This window comes from Siniperca chuatsi, linkage group LG12 (assembly GCF_020085105.1).
Source record: "Siniperca chuatsi isolate FFG_IHB_CAS linkage group LG12, ASM2008510v1, whole genome shotgun sequence".
NCBI lineage: Eukaryota > Metazoa > Chordata > Actinopteri > Centrarchiformes > Sinipercidae > Siniperca > Siniperca chuatsi.
Window position 1 is genome coordinate 22,968,116 of NC_058053.1, and position 10,357 is coordinate 22,978,472.

Sequence of the window (10,357 nt, forward strand, 5' to 3'; positions counted from 1 at the left end):
TCAAAGTTTTCATTTTTCGAGTGAAATATCTCAACATCTACTGGACGAATTGGCACAAAGTTTTGTACAGACATTCATAGTTTTTCAGACAATGAATCCTATTGATTTCCTCTAGTGCCACCATGAGGTTGACATTTGTTGTTTTGAGTGAAATGTCTCAATAACTACAGGATGGATTGCCATCATATTTGGTATAGATAGCTCTTTTCCATAACATGAACTTAGTTACCCGTAACCTGGAGCTTCCCATAACCTGAACTTCTAAGAACCCAAAAACGTGACACACACATAAAATATTGTCCACAACAGTGGAGTTAATGAGGAGCATCAGTCTCCTTGCTCTTGTTAACTACACCTGTCTTGATTAGCCCTATTTATTAATTAACCCTGTCCACTGGGCTTTATGTGACTCTACATCTATGACACCAGAATGTAACTTTCATTTTTCATCATTTAGTTGCAGGCGTGATCGACACTGGTGCTTTTTCTTACCACTGCTCTGAAATAAGGGACGATGAGGCTCCTCACGCTGTCATATATCACTGTGTGGCTGAACAGCGAGGTGTTTCATCAAGACTTACAGATCCACTCATAGATTTCAGACAGTAAGGCCACACAGAGAAAAAAATCTCTGATGTTTTGCAAAATTTATGTACTACTCACAACACGAAACATGAATGTGACAATTAACATGACAGAGTCAGATAGTCAATCATGTCATGATAAAAAAAAAATATCATGAAATCATCAGGCAGCAACAGTGTGCACCTGCACGTTCTAAACAGTATACCTTACATGTATAAATGTAATGTAATGTAAATAGCCCACGCTCATGAGTCGGAGTAGCCTAGGACTGCTAGTGACCATCCTGGGGATGCTAGTCACTAGCCTAGAGATGAGCAATGAGTGAAGTCAATTAGATTCCCAGTGGGCTGCCGAGGTAGAAATGTGAGTTAGCTGCTGAGAGAAGGTGGTTACAAGCTAAGTAAGTTACATATCCAGTGGGTTGCCGAAGTAGGCATGAACTATCTGGAAATAATAATTAATAGCCTAGTTCAGAGATTGGGTAGCTCGCCTCAGAGAATGACATGGAAGATATCCTGCAGGTTTAAATCGGATTCTGTCTTCGACATAGACATAGGCTCCTCTGGCCTCTCACTAGTCTTATTTTTGGCATTTTCCCTGCGCCATAGTGTTGGTCATCATCTTTCCAGACAATCCTGGTTTGTGGTCATGTTAGCTGTTTTCTGTTTGGGAGGGTGGTTATTTGGCCCTAAACAACCAATAGAGACTGATATATCCGTCGCATCAACATTATTTTATTCGTCATAAATACTGCCGTGGCGGTTGCTGGGAGCAGATAACATTTGTTGTGTTGATCGAAGAAATGTGAGGATTTAGGAGTTGTTATTTCTGTAAGTTGACTTACAACAAGTTGTCGGCTGTGTCAGTCTCATCAACGCTTTTTGCCATTTTTGTTTGGAATATATTCTGGGTCTGGCACAGAAAAAAGAGGACCCCATCCTTAATCCTGCATAAAAAGCTCTGATGGGCTTAGTTGTTTTCTCGACAACTCACCTGTCAGTGACGATGCCAGACCTATTTAAATGCCTGAAAAAATTGGAGATGTCAGTGGTGATTCAGAGGTGTGGAACCAGGCTTTTTGTGACACCCACTAGTGCAGCAATAAGTCACCACTGAAGATGAACTGTTTTCCAGGAAGTTCAAGTATCACTTTCATGGGATCTTAAAGCTGCATCAGTATTTTTTCACAAAGGGGCAGATTACCTCTTACTTTGTGGTGTTTTATTCAACATGTTATTAATGATGTGTCATGTTTCAGATACTGTAGATGTCCATCCTGTGTGTCCTCAGAATCAGCGCCTGTCAGTACTTTCACCGCACAGACCGTTTGTTTTCCTAACCTCCACAAGTCGATAGTGGGTTAGTTGCTGCTCTGTGCGCACAAGAGGACACAGAGACTCTATTTCAACATAAATAAGAAAACACTGGATTTCCAGTGGATGTACAGATAACACGCGGCCTCACTCTCACTACTGGACGTTAAGTCCCTTTTTTCCATGTAGCCTATTTATTTTGTTGGTTTTGGATTATCTAATGTAAAGAAATATGCTATTTCATGTTATTTTCTGCACCATTATTTTGCTATGGCCAGTTATGTTCAGCAGGTCCCCTAAACTTTAAGTTGAGGTGAAGGCTCACAGTCACGTCAGGATGCTTAGATAGAAAACCACATGTTTATCTTTCAAATTTACCATATGTTTCATACTTGAACAGCAACAGAATAATACACTTTAACAGAAACCATTATTTTTATCAGAGATTATTTAAAAAGGTAAAATGATATTTCTCCTCTGGCCAGCAGGGAGGCTGCAGCCCCCACAGCACCCCCTTCCCACACAAATGGTGGAAACAAGACGATTGGAGGACCCTAACTAAAAGGATATACTGTACCTATGTAGATATAGTCCCATACTTAGGTTGACATATGTGCTGTGCCTGTATAGCTGCTACCTGTGGGATGCACTCACGAGCAATAGAGCATGATGGTAAAGTTTCCTGCAGTCTGGTGGTTTCCAGTACAGCCTTTTGGACTGATTAGTTTGTTGCAGCAGCTGCTTCATCACTATGAATGTTGTGATATTTTGATGTTTTTCAGACTTTCTGATGTTTGATAGTCCCTGATTGCTGCCTCTGTGTATAAGTATATTTGATTCGCTGCTGCATCCTCCTAAGTGTAGAAGTGTTGCTGTTTGATTGCATATGATTGTGCATATAAACACAATGTTCTCCTCCATTTTGTCACAGTGGAGGAGATCATTGTGTTCATGTGACTAAAACGAGTAAAACAGCATACAGACGAATCTTCTGCATCTGTTTTCGTTTTGGGTAGTCTCGCTGCTTAAAGTATAAGGCTGACATAATCCTGTTCTTATTGTCAACAAATGAAAATGAAAAGAACCAAAACCACCAATCTATTTATCCTAACAAGGTTTGTTTTGTTTGTTTGGTCGTGTGTGTGTGTGTGTGTGTATCCAAAGTCTGATATATCTTTTTCTTCTGTGCCATAGAGATCAGTTGTTTTCCAAACACATCAGTGAGCCACACCGTTGCACTGAGTGACATGTTCTTTCCCTGAACATACACACTGTAGCTTATTTTGACTCAATTCCACATACACCTTCCTGCTGCTGGAAATACTCATCCAATAATCCAATGTACAATTTACTCGTGATTGAGTAACATTTGCTAAAAACTACAGTGCCCAGCTGAGCTAAGAAAATTACTTAGCCTTCTTGAAAAATGAAACCATATACCTGTAAGCCATTTTTAGTATTGGGAGACTTTTTATGGGATTCATTGACAATAAGGAAAATATAGGATAACGCCGGCCTTATCCTACAAACTAACATCCTCTGTCACTCGTTATATGTTAAAAATTCTAATGGAGTGTCAGTGGGAACAAGACATGTATCCATACACGTGACTGTGGAAAGTACTAGAAAACCAGCTCTTCTCCAGAGTTGACTTTTAACAGAAAAGGGAATCCTGATTTTTAATAGTTTTTTTTCCGTCGGGGTGTTTATCAAACTCTGGCATTAATGAGCGAGTCCACATCACTTTGTTGTTGAGGCACATCAATGTTCTTCCCCTTATTAACCCAATAACTCAGCTTGCCCAGCCAGCAGACCTCACCTTTAAAATAGCCCAGACTGTCGCATCTCACATGGTCGATGCAGCTCAAGTGCTGCTCAGGGAACGTTAAAATACACGCAATTCAAAGGGCATTGCTCAACACTTTTCGATGACCAAGATTTGTGATCAAATTAGGCTACAATGTTTTTGCTGGAGAAAGTGCACAGCTGCTGAGTTCACTTGGCAGTACCAATTTAAAATGTGCCTTTTCCTCTGCCTTCTGATTTGGTGTGGACAAAGAAGACAGAAGTTGCCACACATCACTCTGAATCCCTTTGATAAAAGGTAAAGTAATTGCAATTGAGCAGGGTAAAAAAAAAAACATATGAGGCTGCAAACAACACGCATGTCAAGAGGCACAGAGCTATGAAACACTAAAAACACAGCTTAAAATGTGGGACTTACTTATAAAACATATTGTTTGAGTCTTTTTGTGCAGCTGAAATTCTGGTTTTGACCTACGTATCACCTTTATACATATTTAAGTGGAAGTGATATCAGAATTTAGGAGTGAAATATTGCTATTCACTGGTTATATATATATTATCAATCTGAAATTGAATGGAAATACTAAGAATAAAAACACAGACATAGTAAAAACAAACTAAACAGGCACATTACATACCCCGTGCAAGTTGTGGGATATGCAAGCTCTTTGCTTACATAGCAAATGATCTCATAGATCATGTGAGAAGCAAGCAAAGGCAATGAGATGCTGGGGCAATGTGTTAAAAATGAGTGAGAAATGAGTGCTTACAATGAATTCTCAATCACAGCAAAAACACACCTTTGAAAAGAAGATGGTGGGCTTATAGGTGAAATGTAGTGGAGTATAAAGTAGCATACAATACTCAAGTAAAGTACCACAAAATTACTTGAGTAAATGTACTTGGTTACTTTGCATCTCCTACAGTAGTATTTACAGTAGTATTGTATTCTAACTCAGCAGTGCAAGAGAAGGGAAGTAACACTGCTGTGTTTTGGGCTTCAGTTCCCACAACTGTCTTTACACACACATGTGCACTTATGAAACAAAGCATCAGATGTTTGTTTTTTCTTTTATGTCAGTACCTAATTAAAACAAAACCAAACGAATTACCCTCCTTTACCAAGAGACTGTGACTGTATATGTGAACGTGTGTTTGATCAAATTAAATGACTTGTAATAACTGTTTGCTGCTGTGTCTCTGGGTGCGTCACATCATTGCACGGTGCCGATTCTGAGTCTCTAACAGCGGAGCGGCTTGTACAGCAGCAAGTCGAATATGTGGCGGGAAACAGATGCTTTCCATTAACACGCAGTGACCAATGTCGCTCAGTCAGCATGAGTCAGAGGACGGCAACACCCTCCGCTGGAGGGGGAGGCGTAAACGACAGAGGAGAGACAACCATACTTTGTGTGCAGCAGCTGGATGAAAGAACAAAACAACACTAAAGAAAATGAGACATTTTCTGTGTCTGATCATTTCCCATATGCCCATATTGTGTGTGTGGGCTGGAACACACAAAAACTGAAATGAGAAACACAAAACTGGTGACAGTGTAACTGAGTTGTTAAACATGCTCTTAAACTTTTTACTACGAATGTCTAGAATGATTAAAAAAGGTGTTTATTAGTTGTAACAACATTTATGTTTTTTTTGTTGGTATTTTAATTGGATTTGTAATATGACATATACAGTATGAAGAGATATAGAATTTTCAAAAAATGTTTGTGGTATTTTTGCATTTATTTGATAGTGACAGCAGAGATCCACTATTATATTTATAGCAATAATAATATAAGTAAATACAGTGGCAAATGGAAGTATTATTTTTTCAAATGTAATTTGAGATCATATTTTTTGCCTTTACTGGTATGGATTAATATTCCATGTACATCAAAAAGTGTGTGCGTTTGTGTATTTGACTGTGTGTGTGTGCATGTATCATTCTGACCTTGAACATGAATCCTACTACCTACTGCCCCTTAGAGAGTCAGTTATGTACAGTTAACAGTCATTGACCAAACTGTTACGGTTACTGGAATTGAGAATTGAGACTTACTGGTGTTTCCAGTCTTAGTTTCTACCTCTGAATGTCTTCTTTCCAACATCCAAACATCACAGGCGCCCAACAGTAAATTACAAAGAACATCATGATGACTCTCCCCAGACAGACTTGTTAGATGCAAGGGATCAAAATATCTCCATTCAACCCCCTGCATGATTTGCACTTTCAATAAACAAATCTTTGGAGCACGCTTAGACGAGCAGTAAAAGTTAATAACACATAAAACACAATATTGACCCGGCCTGATGAATACTCACAGCTTCAATAAAAGCACTTTACCATGGACGTCAAAGCAAAACTGAACTATGGACTACAAAACAATACCGAAAAAAATCCTATAACTCATTGACATCTATCTGCAGATCCGTTTGTGTTTAGCGACTGATGAGTCAAGAAAACATTTATTTGTATAGACAAAGATTTGTGTACGTGCAGGTGGAGTGAGTGTTGCAAGCATACAGGGAGGGGCTATCCAAAGACACTATTGAGTTGCATTATGGGATCCAGGGTTTTTGGACTGAAAGTTAGGATGTCTCATCTCTGCTGCATCTGCTTGTGCAAGAACAAGCTTCTTGTAGAAACATATGTCTTCCATACACCAACTAAATGTTCATGGTGTCACTCTCTTCTGGGTTTTCTGACCAACCTGAAGAGTTCAACCTGTTGTAAAGTTCACATCACCACCAGGTATCACATCTAGGCTAATTAAGCTTACTTTCAGGTGAGTCAGAGGTGTTATCACTGTGGCGAGTGGAGAGTGTGAGCTCTGACAGCCATCAACAGGCAGTGTTGATTGGTAACACGTACGAGCAACTGTGGCATGTCACCAACCTCCGCTGTAATGATTCAAAGTTCAATGAGAAAACTCGACTGTGTGTTCACACTCGACTACGGTTGTGTTAATGGGTCACTCTGGGTCGGGTCCCATTCACTGTCCACAACAAAGACAAGGATAACATTAATCTACTGTTCCTTCCCTGCACAAACAACATTGCCTACAAAAAAGGCTAACCAGTATACTTTTCAAACTGAGTGATGAGCCCTCAGTCAGCATCTCACTCTTGTCAGATGAGACTGTCCTCACCAGAAAGTGGCAAGAAAATTGCCTTAAATTAAAAAAAAAAAAGAGTCAAATTAGCTGAGCTGTATTCAACTAGACCAACTCATATGATAAGTTCAAATGTTTTATTGTATGTATTAACAAATGTTTTGATAGCTTCTTCTAAATTAATTTGGCTGGTTATATAGATACATTAAATGTAGCCGTCCCAAACTTGTGTGTACACTTACCAATAACGTGTACCCATAAGATAACTTAAAGTCCCCTTCCAGTCAAAAATGTTGGATGTTTGAGCTTCATTGCACAGAATGATCTATGTGCAGCGTTTGACACCAGAAGGCTGTTATCACATTCATCTGCTGAAGAAGGGAAGTTTCTCTGTGCTCAACTTAAATCTCAGTTTACCACGTGGACGTATGAGCGGGATGTTGTGACATCACAAGATTGGAAGCCAATCTTGGTCCATTATGCAACTAACACAAGTGTGATGTGGAAACTTGAAGCCTCCAGCTCACATATGCTGAGAATGGACTTTTCTGTGAAGCAGGAGACCAGGAGATCTTTTGTCCAGTACTTGAACTTTGGAAATTAACAATATTTGCATATTCATAGATTCTGTTTTTTGTCAATGAGGGACAAGGGGTAGATGTGATTTTAAGAATTTTAAACAAGGTAATTGAACTTTTATGTGGAAAAACCAGTGGCGGAGGAAGCATTCAGATCCTTTACTAAAATAAACATACTGATACCACACTGTAAAAATACTGTTACAAGTAAAAGTACTGCATTGAAAAGTATGCAAGTATAATCAGGAAAATGTACTTAAAGTATTAAAAGTAAAAGTATTCAATGCAAAAAATGGTCCCTGTGACTGTTATACTATTATATATCATTATTATGATTATTATTACTCATGCGTTAATATAAAAGCAGGATTTTACTGTTGTTGTTTTTAATTTAATTTTGATTAAGACTCCAACTAATCATTATTTTCATTATGGATTCATCTGCTGATTATTTTCTCCATCAATCGATTGATTGTTTGGTTTGTAAAAATTCTGCAAAAAGTTAGAAATGCCATCACAATTACCCAGAGCCCAAAGTGACACTTTCACAATGCTAGTTCTGTCCAACCAACAGTCCAAACCTCAATATTATTAAAATAATTAAAAGGAAAGGCAGCAAATCCTCACAGTTTGCACACAGTACTTCCACCACTGGGAAAAACATTTTAGACACAAATTATTATCAAGCAGAGTATTTCTATATCTTAAACATGTCTGGAAGGAATCTTTAAGACAATTTAAGTACAGGGTTTAAATTTTCTCTTTGTTTCTCTCCATAAACTGAGAAGAAACCAGAAATCTGTTACACAGTCAGTCACTTGCTTTCACTTTATTTAGTATTTAACTATTTAGTCGTGATATTTCAGTAATCAGACCCTCATCAAGATTCCTGATGAAGCTGTACTCAACAGTTACTGTTGTCTGATGTGTGGATTCTGTTGTCTGATGGGTGGATTCTCCATTTGATCTGAAAACCAAAGTCACTCCTCAGCGGCAGACTGAAATTCAAAAGGTTCCCTTTCACTTCAGTCAGGCCTGATCACCTTGTGCTGCCTTAATTGCTTTTACTGCCCGCACAGTTGCAACTGGAAACCTCAGAGCGTCTCATACGGTATATGTTGTGTTGCGTTCCTGGCTGTGTTCTACTAATGCACACAGTCATGCAGTGACTCATAGCAGAACTGAACAAAGTCTATTCTTATAGCCTAATTAGTAACAGCACTTTCCGAGAATCAGGCCCAGCAGTGTTGTGAGTGTGAGTCTGGTAAGAATTGATTTGTCAGAATAATTTTATTAACACAAGGGCTTATTGGCACACTTATTAAACATGTATTATTCAATCACTAAGTTTAATATGCATTAATTTGACAAGCAGAGTAAAACCTATCTGAATGAAGAACTGATGCTCTTAATTGTGACTGTATATACATTATAAATACAAGACAAGATTAAATTAATCAATCCCACACAGGGAAATTGAAGAATATGAACTGGGATTAGGTAAACTTCACATTATAAAACATATTATACAAATTGATCGTTTCAATAGAATGTGACCTTTGCTGGTTTCATCATATCTCTCAACATTTGCTATTTCCCATCAGCCCTGGATTTAAAAAAATACATGGTAATGAGAGCGGCTCTAAATTTGCTTTCAGCTAAGTATTTTGAATCTTAAATGAGTTATATTTCAATTGGTAACACATTTCAAAGTTTTATGGAAAAAGGTGGCAGTCAAAAGGTGATTTTGTAATGTTTTACCATGCTCCTGGTGATTGCATTACCTTCTTGTTTCCTGACAAATTGACATGAAACCTCTGTGGGAGACACTTTTTAGACATTGAAAGGTCCAAATGTAAAGGTCAAAGGTAAAAGGTCTCAGCATCAAGACAATATATGGGACTGATTTTCCAAGAAAGGCTAGAATGATAATAGAAAAATAATAGCTGAGGTATTGTCAGTTCTTTTTGCTTATTTTATTTTAAAATGTCAAACACAACAGTACATTAAAAATACTAACATTCGTTAAGGAAACAAAAATGAAAACATAATAATAAAATCATTTAAATAATAATGAAGAAAATTAATAAAGGGGGGTATTGATCAATTTAGACAAACTGAATAAACCAATTCTGTACATAACATTTTGAGTTATGATTCAATAATTTTAATGTATTTTTGAATCTATAGAGGAAAACAAAAAAGAGTTTCAATTCAGAAATTTTGCCTCTCTGTATACTGTGTATATATATGCAATATTTGGCTGACAAAATATTTGGTAAAATTGAATCAAAACAAAATTATTGTAAATGTTATCAATAATAAATGTAGCAAAGTCTTGTTATATTTTCTTGTGTGACAAAAATCTAAAAATTAATATTGCAGTTCACATCAATATTAGGTTTCATTTTTTATAATCTTCAACCGGGAGCAACATCTGTATATTGATGAAAAATGTTTCATCTGACAAATCACATGAACCTGACTATATTTCTCACAACTGTGTGTCCGAACCACACTGCATCTCCAGAATTGAGACTGCCATCTTGTGGCACCCTCAGCTGCTTGCATGATGCATTTAGTGTTAGAGCGGTTAGTTTAATCACATAATTATTTCTAACAGTGTAAGTATGCATAATAACTCTGCCATCAAAACAAACTAAAGTTAATTTACCATGTTCATATACTAGTGGGATTAATTACATAATTGGAAGGGTTGAAATTTCCAGTTTTCTACAATAAATAATCTGAATTGATGAATCCACTACAGTATCACTTCAATTACAGTTTTTATAGGTGAAGTTTATTGAATTAATTATATATTTAACAGGCATTGAGATCAAACACACAGTTTACATACACAATAGACAAATTAGTTACACACAAACAAAAACAATTACAGGTGGCATTTAGGATATGATTTGTTACTACGTACCGCAGAGCTGGAACAAACTTCCAGAAG